The sequence below is a fragment of the Pinus tabuliformis genome, chromosome 1_2 (assembly GCF_031772625.1).
Source record: "Pinus tabuliformis cultivar Carrire ecotype Pingquan chromosome 1_2, CPIR1, whole genome shotgun sequence".
NCBI lineage: Eukaryota > Viridiplantae > Streptophyta > Pinopsida > Pinales > Pinaceae > Pinus > Pinus tabuliformis.
This window is the reverse complement of record NC_142298.1, coordinates 345,620,987-345,635,940: the sequence shown is the minus strand read 5'-3', so window position 1 is coordinate 345,635,940 and position 14,954 is coordinate 345,620,987. Positions and strand designations below refer to the sequence as shown.

At 40.2% G+C, this 14,954-nt stretch overlaps 1 pseudogene; it reads left to right on the top strand.

Annotated features, from left to right (window-relative positions):
* The first annotated feature begins 928 nt into the window (after nt 1–928).
* LOC149205788 (subtilisin-like protease SBT2.6) overlaps nt 929–14,954 on the top strand; it is a 59,201-nt pseudogene continuing 45,175 nt past the window's right edge.

Sequence of the window (14,954 nt, the reverse complement as noted above, 5' to 3'; positions counted from 1 at the left end):
TTCCAACAAGCAACTGACATGATGCAAGTGGAAGCGCCCTCATCAATAACAGTGCGGTGAATATTCTGAGACTTGATGATGACATGAATGAGGAAGGCGATCTGGTGAGGCAGTCTCGGTACATGATTATCTAGGTAAAAAGTGATCAAATCTGAGTCTGTTGGGTCAATGCCACCAATGGGTGATAGCAGGGACTTCCTCTAGGAGGGACAACTCTGGAGGATTTCTAATGCAGACATAGCCAAAGGAGCTTGGGCTAAATCCTCAATAATGATATAGTGCTATGCAGCATGAGCATTAGGGTTGTAGGAAGACTTCTACAGCACTCCTTTGGGAGGAGGTCGAATGACTGACTCAGTACTAGGCCACTCGATATGGAGGGGACCAATACAGGACGAAGGAATACTGGAGGGGACTTTAGTTTCCTTCTCGACGGGTGAAGGATATTCTTTTGACTGTGTGCTAATATAGATATGAATCGTCCAAGCCATGAAGACTTGAGAGCTGAATGTGGAAGAAGATTGAGGTTGATCAGCCACCATTTGAGTCTATTGTGAGGGAAAAGGCTCTTTGAGCATAGCAGGAGTCCCAGGGGTGCCTTTTAGCAAACAACTAACCTCAGACTGCCTAGGGCAGTCTTTGGTATAGTGATCCTCGTCACAAATGAGACAAGGGTACTTGGGCTTGCGCTTGGCACCTTCTTCGGTTGGAGGCTTAGGGGGATCCTGCTTTGGTTGATCGGCTTTATTCTTCCCTTTTCCATTTTTCTTACCTTTCGAAGTTTTATCCGCAGTAGTGGATTGGACGGCATTAACTTCAGAAGTTTTACCAGGATTGGGTGTGGCCTGAGAAGCATTTTTGTTTGGAGTAGAAGACTTTTCCTTCGTAGGGTTCAGAAGATTTCCTAGAGGATGCATTGACGGAACCAATGACACCATCAACAGATGGTGTTGATGGAGCTTTGGAAGTTCCAGGTCGTGGAGCATCAGGTAAATAATCATATAGCATACTAGACTGGGAGAAAACCAAGTCAAGATACTAAGCACACGCAATAGCTTTCTCTTTAGTTACACACACTCCCATAGCAATGTCCTAGGCTATCAGACCGATGAACGATGTTGCAAACCAGTCAGTCAGAAGTTGATCAAGGATCCAGAACTTAATTAGATGACGATGCCTCCTCCACTCATGGATATGATCGGAGATATGCATGGCCGTGTTTGGATTCAAGGATGTCAGGAGGTGCGTGCCCGTTTCAAATCGAATCGACAACTGAAAATGAGTTAAAAATGCCATCACAAGCGAGTTAAAGTCTTGAAAAGTTCCACGAGCTAGCTCAATATACCATTTTGTGGCAGAGCTAGTGAGAGTCCATTAGAGCAGATGGAGCCTGATGGAATCTTCAAGCCATGAATTGGATGAACACCATAGGTGATAAGTCATGACATGAGCTTAGGGATCGTCTCCAGCCTTACCATTGAATTTGGGACAGTCACCGGGAATCTTGGTTGGAACCAGTGGCCAATACGGATTATGAAGAGTGGGATCATTTATCAGTTTGGACACATTTGGCAGTTCCAACGTCGCCAAGAAAGGTAATTAAGGATTGAAGGACATCTGGGGCTGCAGGTAAGAAACAACATTAGAGTTCCATCTGGTTCTCGGTTGCCCCCATTGATTTTGCCTAGACGGATTTTGCCCAGAAGGGTTTTGTCCGTAGGGGTTTTGTCCATATGGATTATAAGCGTAACCGGATGGTTGACCTTGGTTTTGACCACCAGTGGCCCACTAACTAACAACCTGACCAACCAGAGCAGTTTACGATTGCTGAAAATTCTGATAAGGATTAACCTCTGGTTGTTGATAATTTTGATACGGGGCAATTTGAGGTTGCACATGGGGCTGCTGAAGGTTTTGAAAACCATATGGTGGCTAAGCTCCAAATTGTGCCTAGGGTCCAGGCTACATTTGATAAGCAGGTTGGGTTTGAAAGTGAAGTTGAGTTTGGAGACCGGATTGGGTCTGGAGCCCAGACTGGGTCTGGAAATCGGGTGGACGTTGAGAAACAACGAGCATTTGAGCACCCGATTGAGTGGGTCTAGACGGATGTCCTTGTGAGAACTGAGGTTGACCAATCTAGCTAGAAGGTTGGCCTGGTTGAGACTGAGGTTGTCCCATTTGCCTAGAAGGTTGAGCTTGCTGGGTAATGGGTTGACCTTGTAGAACTGAAGGTTGTCCTGATTGACTAGATGGTTGAGCTGGCTAAACAATTGGTTGGCCTTGCTGGATTTGAGGCTGACCCACTTGTCCAGAGGATGGACCAGGCTAGACAGTAGGTTGGCCTTGCTAAATTTGAGGCTGACCTACTTGTCCAAAGGATGGACTAGGCTAGACAGTAGGTCGGCCTTGCTGAATTTGAGGCTGACCTACTTGTCCAGATGGTTGACCTTGCTGGGCACCAGGTTTACCATGTTGGATGTAAGGTTGTCCTGGTTGACTAGAAGGTTGCCCAAAGTAAGTAAAAGAGGAACCACTGAAGGCCGAAGGTTGTCCCTGTAAGGGTTGTCCTTGTGGGCCAACAGGTTGCCCTGGATAAGGTTTCCTATAATACAACTATCCGTAAGATGGTTGGACATAAGACGACTGACCTTGATAGGGTGGACCTTGAAAAGTTGAAGGCTGTGCTTAGCCACCGTGATAACTGGTCGGGCCCCAAGCAATAGATAATGGAACGGAAACCTCAACCGCAGGTTGAGATGGGATAGATCCAGGGTGATAAATATGGGCTCCTTGAGAATCATAGTAATGAAGTGGATTTTGCAAATCTGGATTCTGAAGAGAATGCATGTACTAGTCATACGTCCACCTTTCCATAATGGAACAGAATACAAACTCTAGATGCCGACGCCGATGGACCACCATTAGTAGGACCAACTGAAGGTCTGGCAATAGTGGTCATGACTAAAGATGCAGTAATCGCACTAACAACACGAGCTGAAGAAGCCACACAAATAGTCAGAATAGTCGGGATAGATGTGACAATCACATTATGAATCTGGGGTGTGAAAGGTTCTGAGGTCAAAGTGACGGTATGAGACCACATGGAACTTGTAAGGGGAGATCTGGAACTCATGATATTAGCCAAAGCATGATAGGGTAAAGGCAACGTGATACCAAGAGGGGTGACATGGAAGGGTGAAGTTTCTGTAGGTATAGGGATTTCACCACTTGTCATAAAGGTCTTTTCACCAGAGACGAGGTTCATCTCATCCATGTCAGAGGAAGACATCGAGACTAAAACACCAGAAGGAGTAACAGGGAAATCTTCTCTGGAAGGTTCCTAGATGGGGTTCCAATGAATATCATAAAACTCGTCTTCTGGAGCACGAGAGTTAAATGGTTGGATATTTGGAATAACAGGAAGAGTATCACTAACAACTGGTACCTCAGAAGCGACAGAAGATGGAGAGCCTTGGTCACTTGGTATGGGAGACAAGATCGGTGATTCCTCCAGGATGATTTAACTCTAAAGTTCTAGGGAAAAATAAACGAGTAAGGGAAACAATCTGATGCAAACTGAAATGCAGTGAAGATTTAATAAGGTAAATGTGAACGTGTTCGAATAAATTTTATGACGCAGGAACAGAACTTGATCTTTTAATTTTTTAAGAGTCAAGAAAAGGACAAAATATGACTCTAGTCGCCTTCGAATATTTAATGAGCCTGAAAGGACAAGTGCTCAGATGGACCTTTTCTTTTAAGGAGTTGAAAAGGAATGAAAGTGACTACTTTGGAGAACTAGGCAAAAGGTTTACCAAATAACCCGTAAAACTGCATATACACCTTGGTGATCAAATGAAAGAAAAAATGACCAAGGACTTTCCGTACGGCAGTCAATCTTCCCGAATTTTGTGTTCGATGCATTATGGTTTGTAAGATGGCAGACACGGCTTCCTATGGATGTAGGATGATAACCTAGTGGGGTCTCCCGATATATACTCGACAGTACTGGGAGCACAAGTCCGTACTAGGCAATTATTGAGTCACAAAAGGAGGAATCACCCAACCTTAAGTGAAAGCAATAGTGACTAGGTTTAACGATGCCGGAGCACGTCTCTAGCCTAGACCTCTAAATAATGTGCGTTAAGTTCCAATGCATTGCTAAGTTCATTCAATTAATTTTAGAGTTGATCTTGAGTTAGGTTTCAATTTCTAGACCCTACCGTATGTATATCAAAAACCCTAGGATGCAACTAGAATGAGCAAAGCATCTTTCATTTCGATGAACACCTACTTACAGAAAGGTAGAAAGTTCATTCGCAAACTGAGACAAAACCAAGAAAAGCAAATGCAAGTGCTAAGAAACACAATGCATTAACACACCAATCCTACAGTGCATCGATACTGCTAATTATAGATTTAAAGTTTGCTTTCCAATTTCTCAAACATGAAAATTTGAAATGCAAATGTACTTTCACATTCGTATACTAAATAAATGCAGTCTTTTGATTTTGATTTTTTTTTTGTTTGAATTTAAAGAGACAAACAAGCAAGTGTAAACTGGTCGATCCAAACAATTGTGATCTGTGCTTGGTAGTGAGGAAATCAAATGAATATCAAAAATTGGTTCAACAATCGACACTAAAAATCAACCAGCAAGAAACAAGCAACGAAAAAGCCTCAAGCAAATCAATAAGATGGTTGCGGATGAACCTTGGATAGACAAGCAACCTAGACAAATGGTTCAAAAACTTGAAAGAACTAGGTCACAAGGCCTAAAATCACAAGACTCACTCAATGAAACCAAAGAGATAGTACCCTAACTAAAATGAATTAAAACAAGCTGATGGGAAAGAGGAAAATAGTAGGGGATAAACAAGACTGGTGAATTCAGGAGGTGAAGTTGTAATAACAACTTGCATAGAAATCATCGTGGGTATATAACCAACAACTAGTGACGATAAGCCAATAGTCGCACCAACAGAGTGATGTCATCACAGGAGTACACCTGTATCCCGCGACGGGCCAATTTCAGCAATAGTCACAACTATACGATAGGAATCAGCGATGCACAGGTTTACAAAACAAAGATAGGGCGACGTCGTCGCGACTGTCAAGCTTGTTTCAGCGACAAGCTTGAAAATAATGGAAAACGAATGAAAACTCCCAAACAAACATCGGGCTATTCTTCCAAACAGTAAGGGGAATTCCTAGATTAACCCAGGTAGCCCAAAAACTGATGGTTTAACCCCAAAATTCAAGAGACACTAAATCAAAATCAAACAAAAGCAAACAAGAGAAAAAACATATAAAGGACTCCCCGGTGGAGTCGCCAACTTGTGAAGTAGGAAAGTATTCCCTCTGCGGATAGAGGAAACCCCTCTAGCCCTAGAGTGGGTCTAGTCACATCAAAGACAAAACAACAATCGATTCCCTTAAATAGTGATCGTTGGAGGCCTACCTCAAACCGGTGGTTGATGAAGTTTCCATTGTGCTACTCCAGCTTCCATTTCTTTCTCCTCAATGAACAATCAACCTGAAACACCACAAGAAAACAACAGAGCACATAACCAAGAACAACAATGATCTATTTACTTATAAAGTCAAGAAATCATAATCTATCTAGTAAAGTGTGCACAAGATATAGGAAATCATCATTGATTGTATTAAAATGAATCAAGAGCAAAGCTTACAACCAAGTCTTGATGTTGCAAGCCTTCTCAGAGGGTCCAACTAGTATGTTTGTTCAAGCATTCACTCTCAAGAATGGGTCTCCCAAATAGACAATATCTCTCTCTCACTCACAAGCTCTGATACAAGGTTAAGGCATTCCACAACCTCTTACCAAACTATTAGCAATCCCACACTTATCACACTCACACCAAAACTATCTACTTAGTTTCAAAGCAAACTCAAAAGAACTAACTAGCACTGCCCAACTAAAGAACTAGCAGATCATAGCAATGGTGAGTGATTTTATAGAAGGAGTCTCCATGGAATGAGGGAGAGGGAGCTTATCTTCAAGGGAGGTTGCACAAGAGGCAGAACCACCATCCCAGAGGAGGAGAAGCGACCCAAACTGACCCAACAACCAGCTCTAGAGACATCCAGAAGGCTGACTGTTTGAACAAATTCACCAAATCTGGATCATCGCAAGTCATGAACTAAAACTTAGCGGTGACATTGCATGGAGGCAATGCATGCAAACCAATCTTCACAAGAAATAGTTGGGAGCTTTGCGTCGAGCCCTAATATTCAACCGTAGCAGGAAACATGTGTACACCTATGATGGTGTCGTGACTGGACTGTTCATGACAAGGGATCATTGTGACTGTTAATTGCTTACTAGCGACGATGCAGAAACTTTGGGAAAAAGGGTCAGTCTTCAACATCAGAGAGCATTGTTTAATCTTCATGCATGAGTGGGAAGATATGGACATGTGTATTTGATACATGACACAGCATAGGGATTGAGATGAGGACAGTGACAAATTACTATGTAACAGTGGGTCTAGTCACAGCAAGATAAAACAACAACTAATTTCCCTAAACAGTCATTGTTGAAAGAGCCCACCTCAAACTAGTGTCTGATGAAGCTTTCATTGTGCCACTTCAACTATCATTTCCTTCTCCTCAATAAGCAATTTACTTGAAACAACACAAGAGAACAGAAGAGCACGTAACAGAGTACAACAATGATCTATTTACTTACAGAGTCAAGGAACCATAAGCTATCAAGTATATTTTAAACAAGACATAAGAAATCACCATTGATTGTATTAAAATGAATAAAAGCAAAGCTTACAACCAAGCCTTAACATTGCAATCCTTCTCGAAGGGTCCAACTGGTATGTTTCTTCAAGCATTCACTCTCAAAAGGGTCTTCCAAATGGATGATAACTCTCTCTCTCTCACTCACAAGCTCTAATACAAGGCTAAGGCAATCCACAACCAATTGCTAAAATATCAGCAATTCACACTGCAAACTATCAAACTCACACTAAAGCTAGCTAATTTGCTCTATCCCAAAAACTAGCTGATCATAGCAATAGGGAGTGCTTTTGTAAGAGGAGGAGCCTCCATAAAATGAGGGAGGGGGAGCTTATCCTCAAGGGAGGTTTCTCAAAAGGTGGAACCACCATTCCAGAGGAGGAAAGGCAAACTCCCTTGACCCAACAACTAGTTCTAGAACTACCCAGAAGCATTCTGTTTGAACTAATTTTCCATATCTAGATTGTCGCAAGTCATACACTAGGGCTCAGTGACGACGTCACATGGAAGTAGTGTATTCAGAGCCATCGTCACAAGAAATATCTTGAATACTTGTGCCGAGCCCTAAAAATCGACCATTGCAGGGAATAGTTGTACCCTTGCGATGACATCATGACATTATAGTGCATTACAGAGTATCATTGTAGGCAAAATGAGGTTTACTTGCAATGATGCAGAAACATGGGTAGAAGGGTCAATCTTCAGGATTAAAGAGCACTTTTTTAATCTTTTTGAATGAGTGGGAAGATATGGACATATTTATTTGATGTATGACATAGCGGAGATGTCGCTCAGAGATTGACTTTATTCAATATCAGGGGATATGAGGCCAATGACAAATTACTGTGTAATAGGCCTGGCCTGTGTATTTCCCGCATATAATGAAATATGTGAAACACTAAAAAAATGCATGAAAGAATGTTTTGGTGGACTTCAACTATCATACATTCCACTTCATGGATCCTTTCGGGTTTGGGGCTCATCGCATGCATGCCTGTGCCTAGGCCCTGCCCATGGTATATTGCCGATGTGACATAGCGATGCGATAAATCACAATCGCTAATCACTCAATGCTTGGGCATTGATATAAGATAACATATGTTCTTCACCGCCACGACTACCGATGCGACCCACCAATCTGATCATCAGCAATTGCTGATCAACGGTGTCATGCGCCCGCCTTTAGACTGTCCTCTCTACTCGACTGATTGCGATTAGCTGCCTAGATCTGGGTCGTTGATTAGCCAATCTAACGGTAGCTATGCATTACCATTTTTATGCTTGCAATACTTTGTTTTTTTGTTGTTTTGGAATGTTTTAGCCTCCAGATAGTGTATTTCCACCCTTCCAAGGGATTTCCTCTTTCATTGATTTTGATCATTAGGTGATCTTTGAAAATTTTTGAAGATTTCAAGGTCATTAATGGATCCCTTTTTGGGTATTTTGCCAGCGAAGCTAACAATTTCTTTAGTCATGACATTGATTACAACCCCAAGATCAATCAAGGTATGAGGGATATTAATGCCATCAATGTGCACGTCCACTACTGGACTTTTAGGGTCTAAATATTTTGGACAAATTACTCTACCCAGCATCAAATCAGATAATTGAGCTATAACATTGATGGTGGGGGTGTCTCTTTTTCTTTTCCTAGGGTGTTTGAAACATTTCTCCTTAATAAGCTTATTATAGAAGGGAACATCCTTAATATCCTAGAGAAGGGGTATTCTAACACACATATTCTACAATTCTCCTAGAAGTTCAATCTCTTCTCAGGTGTGCTGGCTAAGGTGGATCAATCTCTCAGGAAAAGGAGGTGGGTTTACTTGAGGGGTACTCTCTTCGTTTTACTCTTCAAGTTATTTAGGTGGAGATGGTGGATGGTTATTTGGAAGAACTCTTCCAAACCTAAGGTTGATCTCTTGGATCTCCACAACATAGGTAAGCTAATATGTTTCTCCACTATAGACTTATAATGCCTACTTGCTACGGGTTCGGATTGGGTTAAGCACACATCTGAGGTTGCTTGGGTGGAGCAGGATGTGTTAGTTGTGGTTGAGGTTGAGTTGGAGGCAGTAAAGCAGGAGGTTGGTTGAGTCAAGGCCTCCACCCTTTTCATGGGTTGTTCCATTGAGGAGGTTGGGGAGAATATGGCTGAAATGGTTGATTGATAGGCTGAGGAGGATATTGAGGAGCATCAGGCCAAGAAGGAGGTTTGTTCCATGATGGATTAGTGGAATATTATTAAGAGGGAAAGGGTTCATTCTGGTTGGTATGGCAATAAGAGTAAGATAGACCTTGCATGCTCTATTAGTATGGTCGAGGTCTTTGAGGCCTCCTTTGATTTATAAAGAAAAGTTTCTCAACCCCACCTTCTACCCCTTGGAATACAACTTTTAAACCAGGAAAATAAGTGAATTTATCTGTGGCATGGTTTTCCTCACAGACTGAGCAGGCCTCTATGAAATTTAATGGGCATTCATTTCTGGGGTGTGTTCTAGTGCATTTAAGGAAGAAAATAGCTAGGGATCTCTCTGCCTTCTCTTGTTTCCTCTTGATATGCATGGTATCCATTTTTAAAGAAAATGTATGCAACATTTCACTTTTAAAGTCTTCCAACATGTTCCAAATCTAATTCTTGATGGAAGTTGTGGAAGGAGAGGAACTGACCAAGCCTTGAATAGGCATACCCTTCTTTCTAGTAGCACTAGAGTGATTCTTGAACATAATTTTAATGTCATCATAGGATAACCGATAGATATCTCCCCTAGATAGCATGTCGAGGGTCTCCAACATGTCCTCCCTGATCTCTCATAGCAGAACTAGTTTGAGTGAGAGGATCAAGGGTGCATATGACCCTCCTATAACTGAGTTGAAATCTCTCTTCATTGTATTCTAGAGATTCATCAAGTCCAAGGGTCATTCTAAATATTTCTTCCTTGGTTTATTTGGACCTATAGTAGTCCATATACTTGTCATTAAAGGCTTGTTTCATTTGAGGATAGGTAGTGATGCTACCCCTAGGCAGACCCATAAATGAGCGCAAGGATGAATATTTAAGGGTAGAGGGGAATAACTTTAACTTCTGGTCATCATAGGCATAGTCATAGGTCCTACAAAAACAAAAACAAATTCATAACATGAAGGTATCAGGATCCTCATAGGTTAAGCCATGTAAGTATTGAAGGGAATTAGGGGTTATATTCTTGATTTTAGCATCTCCATTAGGCTCTATGATAGGGAAACCATCATTTCTCCTATTTTCAACCATAGGTTGGGTAATTGAAGTGGGTTCTTATTCTTCCCAATAGGTTATTCAAAGATTTCAGGTTTCTCACCTAGAAGGTCTTCTAACTCCCCTGTAGTCAGAGAAGCAAGTCGACAGTCACCTAAGAAGGGTGAAGGTTGATTTCTTGGGGGTGTGGGGGTTTTTGGTAAGAATTTTCCTTGATTATCTCTATTCCTTTGAGGCATGAAAGAATTTTTTTCTCTTTTTCTTTTATGTTACTTCTTCAAAATTGTATGCAAAATAGAAAAAAATGCTTAAGCAGAAATAACTTCTACCTATACACCTCCCCGACAACGATACAAAAAAGAGGTGAGCCCTGGCATTGCACCAAGAGTGCTACAACTCCAAAGGGCTCCTCATCTCTATTTATCAACCTGACGTTCGTACAAACTTCGAGGTGACAATGTTATATGCATAGTTGATAGGATTCTACTCATGCCACCCTTAATGAGGACATTTTCTCAATAGTGCTCCAAGACCATTCCTCCTACTTAATTCTAATAACAACTAGTTAGTGAAGGTGCAATTTAGAAGCTACCTCTAACTATGAAAAGGAAAATTCTATTAAATTCATTTTGCAAATGTTATTGAATCAGTTCATGAAAAGACAAGAGCTACACTACTTGTAGAAAGAAAACTACATTATCTTGCAATCAACCATCTAGTTATCAAATCTACATGTAGAAAGGAAACTAACCTACCAAACCATAACTCAAGCTTCTATGTATCATATAAGTAGCTCAAACTTGCATATAAATCAATGTTATATTTGTGTGAAATCTGTGATAAGGAAACTAACACTATTCTGTTTTTGCAGTGAAGAAAATGAGGGTTTGGAGTGGCCTAGGAGCTTGCCTTGATCATGAAGTCACAACTGGAGGTCAACATCCTTCTGAACTAAGTCCAAATTATAGAAAAGGTCTAAAATGGTGAAGAAAGGTGGATGGAGGATGAGGTAGATGAGTGAAGAGTGGAAAAATCCCCTAGCAAAACTTAAAGCCTTTTTAAGGTTTGTTTTTCACTAGGAGGGATGCTCTCGATGATCCTAGGAAAATGATCTCATGAAAAAAACTTTTAGGATAAAACTTGGGGTTCACAAGAGAAAGCGAGGATGTCCAATATGGAGGTGGTGGAGGTTCCCTTTCCTGCAGATCCAAACAACCTTGCAATAATCACATGCATATACCCATTTATCATTGACAAAATGACACAACTAGTAGTTGAAAAGATGAGTTGAATGTAAATGTTATCTAATCTATTCCAAAATTATGATCTAATCAATAAACCAATTCCTAATCTAAAAAAGCATATGAAAAACAAGATGAATAACACAAATCTTCTTCCAAGAAATCATAAACATAATACTTTTGGACTTTGGTTGTAAATAATTCTATTCATGCTCCCATGAGAGAGATGATGTAGAGGTTGCAATCATAGGTTTTTGATATATTATTCTCAGATGAAATGCAAGAAACTAATAAGCACTCTGCACTAAAAAGAGATACAAATACACAAGAGGGACCTCAACCATACGGTTGGGCCCAAGCCCAAGAGCCTCAGCCCTCTAGAACTAACTCAATGATGAATCAATAAGCAACTTCTCATTAGCATTGAATCAATGTCTAATACATCACATAACAATAAAAATAATAGTGCCAAGTAGTTGAGCTCAATAGCTACCTAGATGAAAAAAAACTTGAATCATAATGAGCTATTTTACATTTTATTTATATGAAAGGGTAGCTACTTACAACTCCCTAGAAAATAGGAATATTTTTCTCCCACAACTTTAGAATGGTGGATCATGTTTCTCATTAACTGCACTTTCTTGGATGCGAATGACCTTGTTTTCTTGGGTGCCAATGACCTAGAGCTGATGAGAGAGAGTGTTGTGATATTGGGTTGGTTTAGGGAGTTAAAGAGGTGGAAAACCCACTATATTCTCCTCCTGTTGTCTACTTTGAACCCCTGCATAGAAATCATCTCAAAAATTTCTCCATTTCCTGCAACTAAACCATATTAGGCCATATGACCTAACAAACATCTTTTACCCTTCTCACTAAGCATAATATAACAAAAATGTAAATAAATGTGAGAAATATATAATTATAAAGTTGGAGGATGACATCATGACCCTTATAATGTACCTATTAGTGAGCCTCATCAGTAGGATTATACCCAAAAAAATTGCAGCCCCCCTCTTATTCGAATTGGAAAGAGAGAGGGGCACGACTCACAGATGGACACAGATTTCAAAATTAAAGAAGATAGAGGATGCGGGTCTTATGGAGGAGAAATTGGAACAAATGGGCAAAGAAGTGGTTGACCTAATATTGAGAGAGTCAAACATGAGAGAATTGAAATTAGAAAATCAAAGACTAAGGGAGAAACTGTAGGAAAAGGGGGTACAACTTGCACAATAAAACAATTAGCACAATATTGTTCTCTACCATTCCAATATTACATGAATTTCATTGACTTTTGTCAGAAGGTAAGTACTAAGGATAAATCCAAAATCACTGAGTTTTATATGCACAATATGATCCTTATATACATGAACTTTTGGGACCCCAACTCAAGATGGGGGGACATGCAACTGATGGCACTAGCCTCTTGGTTGACCCCTTAAGGAACAAGGGCTCAAGAACTAAAGAGGGTGATGACCAAAGAGGAAAGTGAACCCTTGTACATCAGAGTAGTGCTCAAGGCTATCATCAGTAACCACAAACTCATCTCCACTGATCCCTAATTGCCTTCTCAGTACATGGAAACACAAGAACAAGCTATCCTCCATTTCAAGGACACCTTTAGGTTGTTGGGGACTAGGAGTTTGCAAGATTGCCAAAGAAGATGACACGCCCTCCCTCACAGTTTGCAAATTAGAAAAGATCACTCTCATGAAAGACTAAGGAATTCCCTAGAGAGAACCCCACTTTACAAAAGGATCATTCAAAGGTTAAAGATCAATTAGATAGGTCTCAAACTCAATCCTCCCTTAGTGTTGGGCCAACATGAGACTAGGTAGAAGAATAAAGGGAGTGGTAAGACATAGAAGAAAATTCAGGGTTCTATCAATAGGAAGGCACACCATTTGAGATGCCTTGGTATGTTGGAGAGGTCACTAGGTCCATGAATCAACTTCACATCTGTGAGTAAGTTGCTCAGAGGGTGAGGAACAACTTTAGTAAGGGGTGATGATGGGTCCCATCAATAGGTATATTTTGAGGCCCATTTTGCATGTCATATTTCATTTCCTAATGTGGTTAACATGTAGAAAAAGGAAGCGTTTTTGGAGACATTTACTATGTAGGGGCACATTGGAGTCACTTAGAGAGAATATAGGAGGCTTCTCCACTACATCCAACTCGTCTTGAGTCCCAAGACTCCTCACCAACAACTCTAATTCCACTAGAAAGAGATGAACCCATGTGCATGTGGAGATCTAAAGGAACCAGATCCACCAATTTTTATATTTTGGAGGGAAGTAGACCTCTTAAGGCAATTTCCCCTTAGTCACTTTTTGTATAAATAAACAGGCCTAAGGGTTCATTAGGATTATAACTCTTGGAGCTAAGAATATATATTGAAGGCTGAGTACTTAAGACTATTATCTCCATCTTGAGATTATGTATTTTCACTCTATTTTCTATTAATGAAAGGGCCTTTGTTGGTATGCATATGAGTTAGCTTGAGAGGGTTGGAACCCTTGGGTAAGGGCCCAAACTAGAGGCTTTAGCCCTTTTCATGTATTTTTCCTTTTCTTTCTTGTTCAATTTTATGTATTTATTTCCTTGTTTAATTGGGAATTAGATTGCAAAAATTGTAGTTGTAGGTCTGATCACCACCTCTATTGTGGGACGTGTTGTTGAAGAGTCTACAACAATAATAAAAAAATATGTGTTTATGATTCCTTGGAAATTGATAGGCTTTGGATTGAATTCATTTTTCATGTTTGCTTTCGGCACCTTAGAAGTTAATATAATTATTTGGAAAATACATTAGATTCATGTTGTAGGATAGAATAGATCTTGAAGAAATAAAATTCAACTCATCCTTTCCACTTTGATTAATTTTACTGCAATATTGATTAGTAGATGTATGTCTTTGATTACTAGTCTATAGGGGTTTCCAGTGACTTGCAAGGGTTTTCACACATCCATATCCACTTAGATTTTTCAATCCTCCTCCTGGACACCTCATACTTCTCTCAAGATCTTAAATGACATCATCTTTTTAGGGCCAATGAAGGACAATGTGGGCATGAAATTTTGTGCAAGATAAGACTTTGAAGGGTTCTAAGCTTGTTAAAAGGCCTCACGCATTGTTCATCCAACCTCATCCACCTTCCTACCCCCTTTTAGAACAGCTTTATTGCCCTCAGAAAGATCTCAGACCCAGTCCTATAGAAAAACAAGTCACTCATGTAGAAAAACAGAGTTTCCTATAGCACCCTGTAGGAGTCTTGTAGCACTACCCAAATTCAACCAGATTTTCCCTAGGATCTTTATTTTTTCATTTTGAGATTTAATGATGAACCCCGAGATTTGAATCCATGATTATGGAGACCCAAGAACCACTCTATACCCCTCCTTCCTCCTCTCCAAACAAAAAACAACAAATAGAGTTAGGAAGCAAATTTTCACATTTGAATTTCAATGAGTGTTCTCTTATGTGTTTTAGGCTAAATTCCTTCTTTCCAAGCAATTTGCAATTAGATTAATGGTTTCCATTCTACAAGTAGAATATTGATTTGATTGATTTTCATATAGAGTAGCATGGTTTATTTCTGCAACTAGTGTAGTATTTCCCTTTCCTTCAATTACAATAAGTATTTACAGTGGCACTTTCATTTATGAAACTAGGCTAATGCTCTTTTCCTTGTAATTAAGGTATG